At 39.2% G+C, this 16,860-nt stretch overlaps 1 protein-coding gene across 1 annotated transcript in view; it reads left to right on the top strand.

The window, feature by feature from the left end:
* LOC141804544 (corticotropin-releasing factor receptor 2) overlaps window positions 1-16,860 on the top strand; it is a 54,713-nt gene that overhangs the window by 15,919 nt on the left and 21,934 nt on the right. The gene's annotated exons all lie outside the window — the stretch shown is intronic.

The raw sequence follows: 16,860 nt of genomic DNA on the forward strand, positions 1-16,860 counted from the left end.
AAACTTTGCTTTTTTTTCTCTTTTTGTTTTTGATTTTTCTAAGAGTTCTTCTTCCCCCCTCTGGCTGCTTCTTTTATAGAAGCCGTGAATGTGTCAAAATGTCACTGAGGGAACATATGAAACAAGGACATTCAACACTGTTTGTCAAAAGTGGAGTTGATAACCAAACTTTGAGTGTGCTGTCCAGATTGTTTAGTTTTGCAGTCTGATGCAACAGTTTCATTTTCCTGCAGCAGTCCTCTCTGTAAATAGTTATTTGATCCACATATAAATAATCTCTTGCAAAAACACATTTTTAATTAGACAGGTCAGGTTTTATCAGGCTTTTCCTTCAGCATATTTCAACAATAATGCTGGGTAAAGTAAACATTTTGTAAATTTATTCCTGAATAAACAGTGCATCTGAAAGTATTCACAGCACTTCACTTTTCTACATTTCAAAATGGAATAAATTAATTTCTTTCCCTAAAATTCCACACACGTTACCCCAAAATGACAAATTTGTTTATTTATTTATTATTATTATTTTTACATATATACATGTATATGTTTTCACAGCCTTTGCCACAAAGCTCAAAATTAAGCTCAGGTGCATCCTGTTTCTACTGATCATCCTTGAGATGTTCCTGTCTACCTGTGGTAAATTCAGTTGATTGGTCATAATTTGGAAAGGCACATACCTGTCTTTATAAGGTCCCACAGGTGACAGTGCGTGTCAGAGCACAAACCAAGCATGTAGTCAAAGGAACTGTCTGCAGACCTCTGAGACAGGATTGTCTCGAGGCTCAAATCTGGGAAGGAATATAAAAAAAAATTCTGCTGCTTTGAAGTTTACAGTGAGCACAGTGGTCCCCATCATCCATAAATGAAATAACTTCAGAACCACCAGGACAAAAAACCCAATAGTCACTTTGTGAGAGCTTTAGCAGTCCTGTGTGGAGAGAGTGGCCTGTATGGTAGAGTGGGAAGCCGCTCTGTATTAAAGGGCACATGGCAGCCCACCTGGAGTTTGTCATAAGACACCTGAAGTACTCTCAAACCATGAAAAAAAAAAATATCTTGCCTAATGAGACAAAGATTGAACTCCTTGGTGTGAATGCCAGGCGTCGTGTTTGGAGGAAACCGGGCACCGCTCATCACCTGGGCAGTACCATCCCTGCAGTGAAGCATTGTGGTGTCAGCATCATGCTGTGGGGATGTTTTTCAGGAGCAGAAACTGGGAGACTAAATGCTGCAATATACAGAGACATCCTGGATGAAAACCTGCTCCAGAGCACTTTTGACCTCAGGCTGGTGCGATGGTTCATTTTTCAGCAGGACAATGACCCTAAGCACACAGTTAAGATTTCAAAGGAATGGCTTCAGGACAACTCTGAGAATGTCTGCTCGCCGGTCTGGAGCCGTAAATGGCGTCCATGAGGTCGAACCACCTCCAGTTCTTCCTCTGCACGCCACTTGGACTGTTGTGGTCTTTGATTTTCCGGTACTCGGCACAGAGTTTTTTGCACTTTGACCGGCACTGATCTGGGATCCTTGCATACCCTTCAACAGCCATTCATTCGGACACGAGTCGGAACACCTTCTCGTTCCGCACAGCCCTGTCCAACTCCCTCTGCACGGCCTCCTCGCCGATGATTCCGAGGAAGGTCTGGACCTCGGCGGTCGTCCATGGCACGTTGTTTCGTCCAGTCATCGTCCAAAATAAGTAAACTTTCCAACAAAGTCGTCCGGAGTTTTAGACATGGCGAGGATTTGTGTCTTTTTTTATCACCACTGTCGCATGGGAAGTGATGATTCTACCGAACAATCAACGGTCTGCAGTGTTGTAGCTCCGCCTTTCGAGAGCGGATTGGTTCAATCTGGCACCCATATGGAAGGGTACCAGAAAAGTAGGCCGGCTCGTCTCGGTTTTGGAGGATCCGTCCCGGGATTAGTCAGTGGAAACGCCGTAAAAAGCGTACCATACCGAGACAAACCGAACCGAACTGCTTGGTGAAAACGCGGCTTTTGAGTGGCCCAGCTAGAACCAAGACCTGAATCTGATCGAATACCTCTGGAGAGATCTGAAAATGCTCCCCATCCAACCTGATGGAGCATGAGAGGTGCTGGAGAGAGGAATGAGCAAAACTGCCCAAAGATAGGTGCGCCAAGCTTGTGGCATCATATTCAAAAAGATTTGAGGTAATTGTTGCCAAATGTGCGATAACAAAGTATTGAGAAAATGCTGTGAATAAAGTTGCATGTGATTTTCTTAGTTTTTGAGTTTTGATATTAAAAAAAAAAAAAAAAAAAAAAAAACCCCAAAAAAACAACACACATTTTCATTATGGAGTGTTTGTGAATTTTGGAAAAAAAATCATTTGAATTACATATCAAAATGTGGAAAATGTGGAGTACTGTGATTACTTTGTGGATGCTCTGTAAACTTGAAGAGCATCTGAGGTAAACTGCAGACAGCATTCTGTGAAATGTGTTTCAGTGCTTTGTGATATAAGTGTGTCTATGTGGTCTGTGCTGTAGGCTTTGAGTACCTCCCAAGGATACAAGTCCTAGATCTGTATGTGAGGTAATATTTAGAGAGTATACTGAAAATGATTCAGCACCACTGACAAAATGTATTACAGCTTGTCTGACGAGGGCGAGACAGTTTCAGTTTTTTGAAAGGTGGTTTGGCTGCCTATTTTTGTTTGATCAAAGCCAAGTCAGTTTAGGTCTGAAGGTCATTTAAATTTTAATGTTGAGATGTGACAGGTTAGACTCATTGGAGACTGATAAATTATAAACTGAACTCATAGTCCAGTGATTTATAAATCCGTGCAAACCAGAGTATGAACATTTAGAGTTTTACACTAAACTACACTGAGGGAGGGCCTTGCGTCTTGGATTTAATATTTTTGTTGCAATCAAAACATTAAGGCATTCATTTTTGCAGCCAAGACCCAAGATAAATATGGTGGCAAGAGTATGTGCATAAAAAATTCAGGACCTGTCCTCATATGCAAAAAATGCCATCCATTATCATAAGTATCACAAGTTCCAGACGATATCAGATACTCAGCACTTTTATGTGGCTCAACATAAAAACCACAGCATGCACAGTTTAAGAGATGAGCTCTGTTGAGTTATTGAACTCAGCGTGAGATTTTTGATGAATTGAAGGAAAATTAGAAAGATAAAAAGATCAGAGAGAGATTTCCCTGGGGTGACCCAATTTAGAAGTTATGGTTAGTTTTAAACATCAGCCTCACATGTGGTCTTACTTTTTAGTGAATTTCCCAGAGCTGCTCTTTAGGGGAAGAGCATTTGCCTAGCATACATGAGGACATGACTGTCTCATGAGCTGAGGGGCACACAGAGGATTATTAAAAGTGAAGTGAAGAATAAACATGCAATATTAAAAACAATTTTATGTATGCATGGAACGTTCCAAACTTAATTTGTCTGTAACTGAGAGAACCTTTTTTTCAGTTTAAGAAAAGCTAATTTGTCACTTACTAATGGAGTTAAAGCAGAGGTCATTTTGAAAAATTGAGCATACAGTTCCTAGTTCCTCCTCCAGTTGTTGAGACATTCTCATCATTCTGCAAGTAGGTGCAGTTGAAGCTAATATAAATTGTCACCTCGTTGTTAAATTGCTCAGGTGTACCTGTGGCCAACCCTCACTGCGGCCTTGCTTCGCACTTGGTTGGTCTGCAGTCCCTCATCTATGACACGTTGAACACAGCACTGCTCCGCTGTGCCCCTATGCACCAGCTAATGTGAAATCTTTGTACAGAGCAGAAGTTGTCAAGGCCAATACATTTGCTGCTACCTTGCTTCTGTGTTTAAACCTCTCGTAAATCTATAATCATTTCACAGTCCTCGAGTTACAGCACCCTTAGGAAACACTTCTTGAGCTTAGAGGACACCTGCTTTGCTCATTTCCAGCTTTATATTTTCACTGAGGGACTCCAAAAGAGTGTACTACAGAGTTCTGTCTTGAATAAAAATCCCCATTTAACCTGTTTTGGTCCCAATCAAGCCCCTTAAGCGACATAAAATTTACTTATTTTTCGGGAACATCTTATCTGTCTGTACTGTTAATGTTTAAACTTGATCCCAACCAAAACAGTGGAGTGGATTGTACTACCATTGACTAAAAAGAGGGCACAGCTAATATGACTCAAACTTTGATCTAATATTGTGATTCACTCCTCCTTCTTTGTGAAGTCAAAAAAAGTAGAACATTACAACTGCACTGAGTTAAAAAGAATCAAACAGTCAATATCGCTCAGATATTGTGGTACGTCATATGTGTCAGGACATTAACTGCCTTAAATTCACTCTTTAGCATTTCATTCTACATGAAGGGCCATAAATTTCCATACATAAGAAAACTAAACATTCCATGTTCTACAACCATTTTTATTTATGTAATGTGAAAAACATATTAAAACATGTTTTCCACTGTTGATGAACTTACATTAGCACAGTTGAAGCTATGCTTGTAATGACCTTGGTGATTTGTTCCTTAAGATGATTTATGTCTCGTATCTTCACCTGATACACAATGGCCTTAATAAATGTGTTTTCGTAACAATGGTAATCATATAGAGCACATTATATAAATAAAACAGTTGTACAACATAAACCATTTCTCAATTCTACCATATTAAACAACAGGTAAAGTGTACCCAGAGCATTTTGAAGCTTCAACACTTTTACTCACACCCAAAACTTTTACATACATTTACACTATGGAAATATGACGCCTTCAATATGAATGTATAACATTATTCTTGAACTATAAGACCAAAAGTCCCCTTGTTTGAAGCTCATATAATATTTTTTTCTACTTTCTTTGATGGAAAGATGCTTCGAAGAAAAGGGCCCAGGTGCTGTAGTTTTGTTGAAGTGTGGTTTGTATGAGGCTCTTGTCATCAGTAAATGTACTAACCACAGGGGGATGCAGTTCAGCTCAGCCCCTTCTCTGAGAAGCTGTACGGAGAACCAGCCACAGTGGATGTCATGTCTTTGTTGCTGTCAAAACAACTCATATTCTACTTTTATTTATTTATTTTTTTATTCATTTATTCATTTTTCTCTGCAGAAAGAGGAACACGGATGTGTTACTGCAGAAAATAGTTTTTAAACAAATGGGCTTTCTGGCTGAAATGTGAAGTGCAGGACATTGTTGATTTAAATGGTAGAGCTGACCTTGAGTTTTGCCAAGATGTCAAGTGCTGTCATATAACGTTACTCTTGCCAGGGCATGCATTTGTTTTGTACCGTACTGATAATTTGTACCATAGTTTGATTACTGGGTTATCTGTTTTGTATTACTGTTCTGAATTCTCATTTTTTCTAGCTCAACCATGAATCCCAAGAAATGTCATCGAGAAATAACCAGTTTACACTGTGATAATCTTATTTTAAAATCATGGATTACTAACAGGCAAACATTTAAAAGTGCAGCTATTTCAAGATCACTTAATTCATCCTCTCAGTGCCTTAAACTACAGTCCCTGCCATATAATATTTTTCTTTTTACATTCTTTTTGAGGATTCCCCTCCAACATCCTGACCTTTCTCATGTTTTGTCAGACTTTGTTTGTGTCCTCTTGGCCCCTTTCATTCTGTCCTCACTTGCCCTGTGGTGTCCATGAATGAAGCTCCAGTTCTCACAATGTAGCGTGAGTCACATGCTTTTATGGTATGGCCTAGTTTTACACCGTCCCAGCTCTTAAAAAGATATTTCAGAACAGCTTGGAGAAATCAAACTGGCTCAGGTGTACTGTCTGCATGAGCAGTTTTGATCACCACTCATCATATAGATATTATAACCTCTCATCTTTTCTCCAACTTGAAACAACGCTACAGCTCTACCGCCTCTTTCACAAAACAGCAGAAATGAGTGTGTAATTTGTGACAAGCTGTGAGCACCAGCTTTGCACTCTGAGGAGGCGTATCGGTGATTATTTTTTAAAAGTGTTGTTGTTTAAGGCTATCAATCTTGAAAAACGGCCTTTTGGCTGAAAAGTAGCAAAAACCCACATTGACAGATGGCAGACCAAAGCAGGGAGAAATCAAACTTCAGACCAAGAAGAACAGACTTAAAAGCTTTAAGTGAAAAATGTTGTACTGTTCTGCGACTCTGGCATTGATGTAGGTCCCACGGTTGGAAGCACACCAACAATCAGTTGACAGAACTGGGTCAAGCAGCAGCAAATAAACAGACTCTTTTTATCTGCCAGATTACTTGTGATGATTTTTTCTAATCCATCACCCAATCAAATCAGCCACGTGGACATCACAATGGTTACCCCAAGTGAAGCGAAAAATGTAGAGCTCCCCCTGGTGATCGGCTGCAAGCATGGAATATAAACTCTGCCTCTCTATTATAGAAAATAAACATAGGCTGAGCTTAAAATGAAAATATCCATCAGATAACTTTTCTTTAAAAGTAGTTTCTCTATGGCAGTCAGTTTTTATAATTCTGTTTCTTTGCAGGGGTTCATGCCATGGTAGTTTACTGTCATTTAGTCATCTGATTTTTTTTCTTTAAATGTTTTTTTTTCTTTTTTTTTTTTTTAAAAAAAAGGTTGTGACGTAATGGTTAATAGCTCTGAAATCAAAATCAACTGGCAAAATAAAACATGACTAACAGAGATCTTTGCAGTTTTATCTGTAAGTTAAGTGCCCGTTTTGGTTAGTAAACAAACCAACCTGCTCAATCTGTCAGAGCCCATCAAGGGATATTGTTCCTCCGCTCTTGTTTTCCGTTTATTTGTTTTCACAAAGGAAGGACATAAAGGTGCACTTTCTAGATCAATGTGCAGTCAGTGATTGCTACATTAAAGTTGGGTTAGTGCCTTTTTTTCTTTCCAGTTACCCAGTTTTCACAGCCACTTGATCTCGAATAAGTCTGATTTGCTTGAGATTCCTGCCTGCTAAAAGCAATTTTCATTTGTCTTTATTACCAAGGGTCTGGTAGAATAATAATAGTTCCTAAAGTGGGGGTTGCAAAATACCTTCCAAAATCAAAAACTGTTTACAAATGCACATTTTAATCACTATTGTGAAAAAAATTACATCAAACCATGCAAACAGAGAATAGTCTACATTTCTTTGGAGCCACAAGATCCCTGAGGTGAGGATCAGCCAGGATAACCACGGTATCAGTGATGAGTGATTGAGGAAACAGAGCAATAAGAGCAAATAGGTAATACAATTTTCTACTTATCAGAAAAATTAGGTATCCTTTTTGCACTTTTTTATCCTTCTTTTTGTCTATTTTTGGATTTGCCTATTAGTGTATCCTCCATGGCAGGGTGGTTGCCGGTCTGTGGCACTGCTATTTTGGGAACCTCTGGGATAGCACACTGTCTCTTTTTCACTGAATAACAAAGCCATGCTCTCTTAATGAAAATATTATGAGGTAAGTTTTTCTGTTGCTCTGTGCTACATCATAAAAAAATGTCTTAATCACAGCATGCCTGAAACAATAATCACTGAGTATGTCATTTACAGTCTGCACTTTGTTTTTATCTCTTAAGAGATTTTAGAAAATGTATTTTAAAAAGGGCTGTCATTTTAACGCTTTAATTAGATTAATTAATTACACTGGAAGTTAATGTGTTCTAAAAAAAAAATAATGCAAGATTAACTCATTGGCTGCCAGCCATTTTTAGAGCTTCTTGAATGACCTTTCAAGACCAAAATAATATTATTTTTTTAATAATAATGTTAACACCAAAGCTACCTAAGAAGAGTGGACTCCCTTCTTTTACATCTCTCTCCCAGTTTTTGACCCAAAAATCAGAAAAAAAAACCCCAACTTTTTTTATCGTGTTTATCTCGAGTGCTCCATCCTTTGATCCTCTCCATAATCTGCATCGTCTTTTCTCATGAAGGCACCGCTCTTTCTCTCTGAGCTACTGCAACCCATTCTCAGTTTGAGCGTGAGCTGCCTGAACTTTTCTGACTTGCAGCATCTTGTTATTCCTCTGTCATCTCACATCTTCTCCCCATATCCATGTTGATTTCTCATCCAAAGAGTGCACCGCTCTCACCCACAGTAGTTTATGAGCATGAGTTTGATTGACAAGCTCCACCAGACCCTGCCTCCCTCTACTGAAAAACATTATTTTTTCTATAGACGCAGTAAACGGTTGCAATCAAGCTGACGTCTACGGACGTCAATGGCAACAAAGATGGACATTTTTAATATTGGCCAGTTGAAAAAAATGTGGATTTACAAATCTTCTCTTCTTCGTGTATTCATTTAAATAGTCATGCACTACAATTCTGTAATGTACTAGACTTCAAATTTGAGGGACTTAAGCATATATGAGATTAAAATGTGATTAATTAGATTAACTAATTATAGATCCTGTAATAAATTAGATATGTTTTAATCGCCTGACAGCACTAATTTTAAACCTTCTAACTTACATTTTGACAATTCTTTTCATATCTAAATGTTTCTACCAGCATGTTAAGATATTACTATTGTTGTGAAATGTTTTAATTCTTCTATTTTAATTGCTTTAATAATCCTTCAAAGTAAAAAAAAAAAAGCTATGGATTATTATCACCAATTTTTAGTGGCACTTTTATACAAATCCACACACATCAACATGATTCATAGCTCCCTCCTTCATTAATCATAATAGAGAAGTTTCTTATCTTTTAATTCTTAAACATATACACGGTGTTGTTGTGTACACAAATTTGTCCATCCAGGAAAAGCAAGCGTGTCAGTACGACCGTTAGTGGAGGCGGTGGAAAACGTTGGCACAGATTGCCCCGGTCTGGATTTGCACATTTCTTTCCTCTCCTCATGCCTTTTTACACCAGTAGTCTGTAGTCATGGTTGTGCTTCTTACAGCATTGTTAACACCTTCAGCAGGCAGCTTTCTGCCTTACGCAATCTCTATGGGCACCCAGTCAGTGGGTGATTTAATTTTAACTGTGTAAATATAATGCAGCGTCAAGAAAAACGTGAAGAGAATAGATTTATCATGCGTAATGCACAGATGGTTCGGTTAGTCAGAAATGTGCTCTGTGTGCACCAGTGCTCTGAATTAGTCTTGCATCAGTGGAAAAGCTCTCAGGGACAAAGTCCCAACCTGCGCTTCTTTCTCTATTTCTGCAATCACCACTGCTTGTCTCAGAAACACAGTGTGAGATTTACCCGCAGAGACGGGGAACTTTATCTGGGAAGCACGCCGTGCTGCTTCTCTGATAGGAGCCTAACAATCCCAAGAGTTGCTGGAAATTTTACTTTATTGTGTTTGCAGACAAATTGTGGGTTAGAATGATGTTCTTGTCATACTTTTTAAAGTTAATTTAAAGTTTAAGAGAAGAATTTTAGCTGTTCATGACTTAAAGTGATTCAGATGTCATCTTGGGGCTGTCTTACTGACTCAAATCAGTTCCTGCAGACGGACACAATGACAAAGCTTGTGATTGTCTTGTGATGTTTGTCAAGGTTTTTGAGGAAAGACGTGAAAAGCTCTGCTGTTTATCAGCCAGCCAACTGCTTGGTGGTAGAAATACCCCTACAGAGGCATCGCCTGCTAAAAAAGAACAAGTGAAGAAGAAATGTTTTGGATTACTTCAGCCTTGCTGGGTTTACATACCCAGATTGTGTTGCCTTGCATAACGGTAAAACACAATACCTGTACTAAATTCTCTTGTGCATTTCCGGGTGTTTCTATTTTTATCCACACAAACATAAAAATCGGAGATGGGATCTTAAAACTTCTACACTGAACTTCATCAGACCTTGGTGCTTTGATTAACAAACCAATCTCTAAGCGAAGTTTGATTACTCATGACAGCAAATCATCTCAGCCTTGTAGCAGATAAAAATAGAGATGGATAGACTCAATAAAGCAGAGACTTCAGAACCCTTTGGTGTTAGTCAGAGGATCCTCCAAGCTTCAAGCAGCACAGCTGTGTTGAGCAATTGAACACATTTTCAACCTGAGTCTTGAGAGGGTGTCTGTGATGTGCAACATCTTGTTGTCTCTATAAAAAACATCCCAGAACCATCTCTCAGTCATCAAACTGCCTAACAAAGAGGTTGAAGACTTTCTTCCTGCTTCAACTCCAGGGTCATGCGATCTTATTTCAGCAGAATCTTCAGCACCTTCTGACCCGCCTTGTTGAGGATCTCACTGACAGTGATGCAGGGAGACGCTGCCGTGGTTGTGCATTACCTTAATGGATGAGCAGAGTGTGTCACACTGCAGGGCTGCTTCTCCAAGAGGCCATGGGATACCACAGGGCATGATCCTGTCACCTCCTTTTTTTCCCCCTCTCATCCTCGGGCTGTTTTTTCTGGCAGACTATGCCTTTCGTGTTGCAGTTTGTAGAATGAACTCATGAGCGGTCCAATATTTCAAAACGGGAACAGATTTACATCTTGCATCAGAGTTTACTGTCCCCTGACTCCTTCTCCACTCGGCCATGAAACTGACCTCAGTGAAGCTGAAAGCGAAGAGAGGTTCATTTGAACTACACTTACTGATAACCTGACACTAAACCCCCACTTTTGCATCCGGCCTTAAAGATAAGGAGTACCAACAATCCTCTGAGCAGAGGATAAGAAACAGACTCGCTGTCTTTACTTTGTGTTAAAATGGCAGTTTTTCAAGTCGATTTCACTCATTAACTACCCAAGCAGATCAAGGTACGGCATCATAGCAAGCACTGGCGTAAATTCATCTGACGACTTCAAAAGAAGAACGGTCTGACAGAGATCTGCATATTTCAGACGATTTAATTCCTTAATTTCTTGTGAAGTAAAACCCTGATGTGTGATTATCAACTTAAATAAAGTGAAACTGAAGATTGTTCCACACTTTCCACTCCATTGATAAGCCTCTCTTCATTTTTGTTGGGCTGTAAAATCTCAAACCTATTGACTTATGGTCTGGCTCTGTTCATAATGTCCTTTTTTTGTTGTAATCAAGTTAAATACAAATCGGGGTGGGAAATATATATTAGGTTTGATGTTATCCAAAATGTTGCTTTAACAATGTGTATTTTCACATTATTGAGTATTACATAGTGCATAGATGGCAAAAGAGAGGGGCTTTGAAGTCCTCATTCACTGAATGCTTGCCACAAGCCAATCAGTGGACAGGGTGCAGTCACATGACTCAGTAGAAACCAAAACAATACCGTATTTTCCGCACCATAAGGTGCACCTAAAAGCCTTCAGTTTTCTCAAAAGCCAACAGTTTGGACTGGAGACGTATCTGGCGTATTTCAGCCATTAGTCACACTTTTATGCATGTATCATGGTTTGTTGTTATCTATGTATCAGTTTTTTTACTTTTCTTTGTCGTCGAGTCATACTTGAGTGCCTATTTAATGCCTAACTCGCAAGTTGGAATTTTAGAGTTCTGAGTGGGAACACCCAGCTCCGAACCTCGGAGATGACTTCACTCCCACTCCCAACTTTCAAGTTCAGAGTACAAATAAAACGCAAATAAAAAAAAGCTCGCTCTGGAACGCACTGAAAGCAGGTCACAGTCCTTGATTACTGGAGGCCAGTCTTAAACCACCACCTCTTTAGGGGCGGAGAGGGGTTTGAGCCTATCTTAGACGACTTCCTTGCTGCTTCTTTCAAACCTTGTTTAATACTTTATATAACTAAATACTGTGCCCTTAAATTTTTTTAGCACTGATGTTATTCATATCTTTAATCAAATATAAATGGTCCCCCAGTTCAGTTAGTGCAAAGATGTGAAGTCTGCAACCATAGAGTCATTAAAAGCTGGGAAACACTTCTTTAGACTTTAACTTTTTCAGTAAGCTTGAAAAAATAGATGAAAGCATTTCCAAGACTGCCTGAAATTCAAAGAACAAAAACAACAACATCACTAATGGGTAGTTGTTGCCAAGCCAGGTTCTCTGGTCCAGACAGTCTGATGAGACAGAGAACGGATAAACGCAATTCAGGCTTATGTAAGTCCTAATATGTAGACTACTCCATGCTGCTTATTATTTTTCAAAGAGAAGAGCTATCATGCCTTCTCCCTCAGTGCACCAACACTGCTATTAGCTTTGTTTGCTGACAATTATACGGTTTCTGCCACTGGCTGACGGATGACTCCGGTCCTGGCCAGTACTGTGACTTTGTAGTGTGTGTTATCCTCAAAGAGTGCAACACAAACATTTCACAAAATGTTGTTATCTTGTTTTTTTTTTCCACTCAGAGCCAGTTTTATTGGTACAGTACATGTACAGTTACAATAACTAAACTCTAGGGCACTAACTGAAAAGAAAACACGCGACAGCTGAACAAATAAAGGTTAGGCATGTATAACAGTATTTCAGAAGTACACAGCAGCATGTCCATTGAGGAGAACATTTCTATAAAGAGGTGTTTTATTTTATATGTTACCCTGGTTATACAGTGTTGTAAAGTGCGTATTGACCACATTTGTACACTCTACAGTTAAATGGAGCTAAAAATGACAATAAAATGAGCTTTGTGGAATAGCATTCAATTTGGTCCCAGTGAGCATGAGTATTTTATTCTCATTTGGTGAAACTCATAATGACTGAAAACTTAAACTCATCTGGGGATTGCAGTTCTGAAAAAAGTAATGAGCCCCTTAGACATTGCTGTACTCCCTGCCTGATAATATCAACAGAAACTCCAGCCTGGATCAAACATTTTTGTTGCTCACGGTGAGGTTTGAACCAAGCAGGAGACACAACTGTCAAATCATGCCTGCATGGGCTACAGAGGAGCTCTTTTAATGCTACATGGCAGCTGATCAATGAACATGTAAGGCAGTTTATACACAGTCAAACAAACAAGCACTGTGTGTTTCAGAGTGTATAGTAATTGACTGCATTACTGTGTCTCTGGGAATACAAGTCTCGCTCATTCAAGCGCTTGGCTGATTTATCCCGCTTTGATTTGCCGCTGGAATAAACAGCTAAGAATTTGGGTTTACTTCACGAGGAGCACCAAGTGCTGTGTTGTCACAACACAGCAAGTGTCAACTGACAGGATACAATGAGCCTGTTTTGGAGGATCTATTTTTTCCTACTTCTCCCTTTCTGGCTGCCAGACTCATTTTTCCTCTATCCGCCATCTAGATACAAATGTCACATTATGTAACACTTAGTCTAATGCGAGGGATCCTATTCTGCTAATGCAACTGCTTCAAGCACAACTGTAGGTGTTTCTGAGGTGGATAGTTTCCTCTCTTTGCACGAAGAGTGTTTTGGTGTTGACAAGAACGCTGAGTCATTGTGAGTATATTTAAAAATAACACTTCACGCCCATGTGAGCTTTGTCTAACTGTTAATCTTTATGAGTTTCTGGACTTCAGTTTCATTCACAAGTCTATATTTTTAGCTAAACCATCACTCCAAACATCAAACCTATTTTTAACCTACCGATGAGGTGGAAATGCATTTTTGATTTATCAATTTCTTACTACTGCCGTTTTGGTCATACAAGTACACAGATGTAAATTTGTCTAGCTTAAGAAGTGGTCACTAAGTTTTAGCTCACATACTGTCTTCATAGCCAGAAACTCTTTCAACATATTTTCTCACTCAACCAGTCCTGTAATGATGCCAAAGCCCATAGCCTGTCGTGGTTCATGATTGCTCTTGATGTATGTCCCTTTTATTTAGCTCTTTGTGCACCCTTTGATGCCTCCACAATCTCTCCTTTTCTCACCTCTGCTGGTGAGTGGTCAGCCTTTACCATCAGTCTTAAGTTCGATGCCCTCCAGTAGGGGTGTGACGATACACTCGGCTCATGAGACAAGACGATACATGATCTTATGAGACAATATTTTGACAATACTTTTAAAAATAGTAAAATGACACCTTTTATTGAACACAGTCACAAAACAATGTGGGTACATTTCACATTTTTTATAACTTAGATCCATGCATGAATTTAGCACAAGCTTTTAACTGTTGAACTTCTTTCCACAAATGAAATTAAATATCCCCTTTTTCAGTTTAAGTAATATGTGCAAAACTGTAACTACAGTATTACTCCAACAATACAAAGTGGAAAATGTGCAAACAGGGTCTGGCTTTTTTTTTTTTTTTTATGTCTCCTGTTATTGATGTGGCTCTGGTGCTTGGTGTCTGTCAGTGTTGTCTGGCTTTTAACAGTTTTATCACAGGTACAATGGAGTTTAGTAGCAAGCTGCTGTGGTTCTGTATGGACTATAGCATAGTGCTTGTATTAGCCGCCGTGTATGGCACTGTTTTCTTACAGTGATTACATGTTGTCCGTGTCACTTGGTTGCCATTTATTATTTCTGCTAGGTACCCCAAATGCTGCCACACAAACAATTTAAAAGTAGTGGTATCTTCCTGATGATTTTTTCAGACTCTGACGTCTTTCTGGCTGCGTTTGATAGGCTGCTGCTCCTGCTCCTTCTTCTTGTCAGTTTCTAAAAGACTAGATATTGCAAAGGTGCATTACTGCACCCACAGGTCATAGATATAAAACTGAAATGCTTGCAGTCTGATCTACATATCCGTCTGCTGGGGGTGTAACGGTACATGTGTCCGTGCCGAACCGCTCCATAAGGCTGTTTGGTTCGGTACAGTGCTGTATTCGAACGAGTACAGTAAGTTTACCTTAGCCGCTGCACATGGCTCTACAATATTCACGTGAGTACTCGTCTATGATTGGCTGAGCAGAGAAGGCGTTTTGATATTCATGAGGACAGAAGTCCATGATTCGTATTTTGAAATCATGTGCATATCATGTGGACGTGACGTCTCACAGTGAGCCAATCAGAAGATGAATATCAAAGAGCTTCAGTAGCCACGGGAGCTTGTGTCTGAATTGTGCATCATGGCTGCTGCTAACGACCAACCGGAGCTTGAAGAGCCTCCCCCCCTCGCTGTATAATGGCAAGTTTCCGGTTTAATAAACATGCTAAACAAGCAAATGGTTTTGCGTTGTTCCATACTGTACCGAAAATGTACCGAACTGTGACCCTAAAACCAAGGTATGTACCGAACCATGATTTTTGTGTACCGTTACACCCCTAATGTCTACGCTGATAGGCTTCTGCCCTGTACCTGCGAGACAACTTTTCACTGTAACAAGAAATATCGTCACAGTTAAATCTCACAAGATTTTGCCACACCCTTACTCTCCAGAAAAATTTAGTTTCACATTGTATAAATACTCTATCCTGTCTCTCTGCTGCAAAACTGTCAACTAAGGGTGGTGATATCATTAATAGTACAGTAGATGTAATCCCTTTCTTCCTATAGCTTGATGTGTTTCTGAAAGTCTGTTTTGAAGTTAAGAAACTGTTGTCAAGGGGTTACGGCTAGAGATGGACCAATATGGATTTTTCCAGGCCGATACCAATACTGATTTTTGTAGTCAAAGAAGCCGATGACCGATATTTGAAGGCGATATTAATTTGCAGTCAAAGTGCAAATATTGGTGTCAAATTTTGAACAGTACAAACTCCAACACTTATCTTCATTCAAATACCTCTAAGCATGAGTTAATTAAACAGCTCTCAGGCTTAGCAGCATGTTTTATAAAGTCAATTGAAAACTTAAAAAAATAACTAGCTCAGGTTTTCTACAGTAAATAAAGTTTTCCAAAATTTCAATGTAACTGCAATAACTGTAATAACTGCACTGCTGATTGGCTGTTTCCCAAGCAATGGCTCTGCTTGTAACCAATCAGATGGTACTGTGGGTGTGACAATGCAGGGGACTGAGTAGTGACTGCAGACAGCAGAGCAGCTGCATCAGAGCCCCAATAATGCAGTTTTAAATGTGTTTCTTATCGGCTGATGCCAATATGCTTCAAATGCCAAATATCAGCCCTGATAATCGGCCTGGCCAATACTCGGTCTATCCCTAGTTACAACCAATTAGAACCAAGTATTTCATACAGTTGGACAATTGGTAAGAATGTTTTGTGATAGTATTTGATTGATTTACTCACTGTACTGTGTTTTATGGAACTGTTGACTTATTGGTTCTGAAATGGGATGTGTTGAAGCATCATAAGCTCACACTTATTCCAGCTCTATATAAATAGCACAGTCTGATAGGAACTGCTTTTGTGTGGATCTGTTCAAGGGTTCTGGTTGAAGTTTTTCCATATCATTGTAGCTAAATGTTTGCTCACTGATGGAATAATGTTGAATGTCTGTGAAAAGGGCATGCTCTAAACCTGCTCTTTGTGTCACAAGACGTGAGATAACTGATTGACAAACATAATGAAATTGGTTTGAAGTTGACCAAGCTGATCATTTTGTTTAGTTACCAAGCAACATAACCAATAAAGTGAGCAGTTTTGTCTCATGTTGGTTTTAGACATGTTATCATAACTTTGGCTCACATTTATCTGCATTTTATTTGCTTTATGCCTTTATTTTGAGAGGCAGTGACCTACAGGAACGGGGCCACAGATTGGATTGGACCATCCTGACCCTAACCTCATGGGGTGTGTGACCTAACCACTGGGACATACTGGTCTCCCTATTTCATTTATTTTCATCATGTTGCTGATGAATAGGAAAGGAAGTATGCACTCAAAAATATTTTAATTATTTGTCCAAAAAAGACTTCAAGAACTTATCCCTCCTTTTTAGTGTGTTGTTTAAAGAAAGTTAGTTTTGTTAAAAGTAGGTCACACCATTGTGTGTTTGCTTCATTTTATTTCAGCGGTATAAGTTTGTGGTGTTTGACAGCAGTGAAACCATAATTAAAGTGAGATTTCTTACCCAATAATAGAAAGCTAAATAAGTGATGACTAGCTTGGCAGTAGATAAGTTCACATTATCAGTGAAAGCGTTTGGTCGTAATCGAAAGGAAGAAAATAACCTTCCCTCATTT

The sequence above is a fragment of the Halichoeres trimaculatus genome, unplaced genomic scaffold, assembly GCF_033239565.1.
Source record: "Halichoeres trimaculatus isolate MK-OKI-2021-1 unplaced genomic scaffold, fHalTri1.1 fHalTri1_scaffold_15, whole genome shotgun sequence".
Taxonomy (NCBI): Eukaryota; Metazoa; Chordata; class Actinopteri; order Labriformes; family Labridae; genus Halichoeres; species Halichoeres trimaculatus.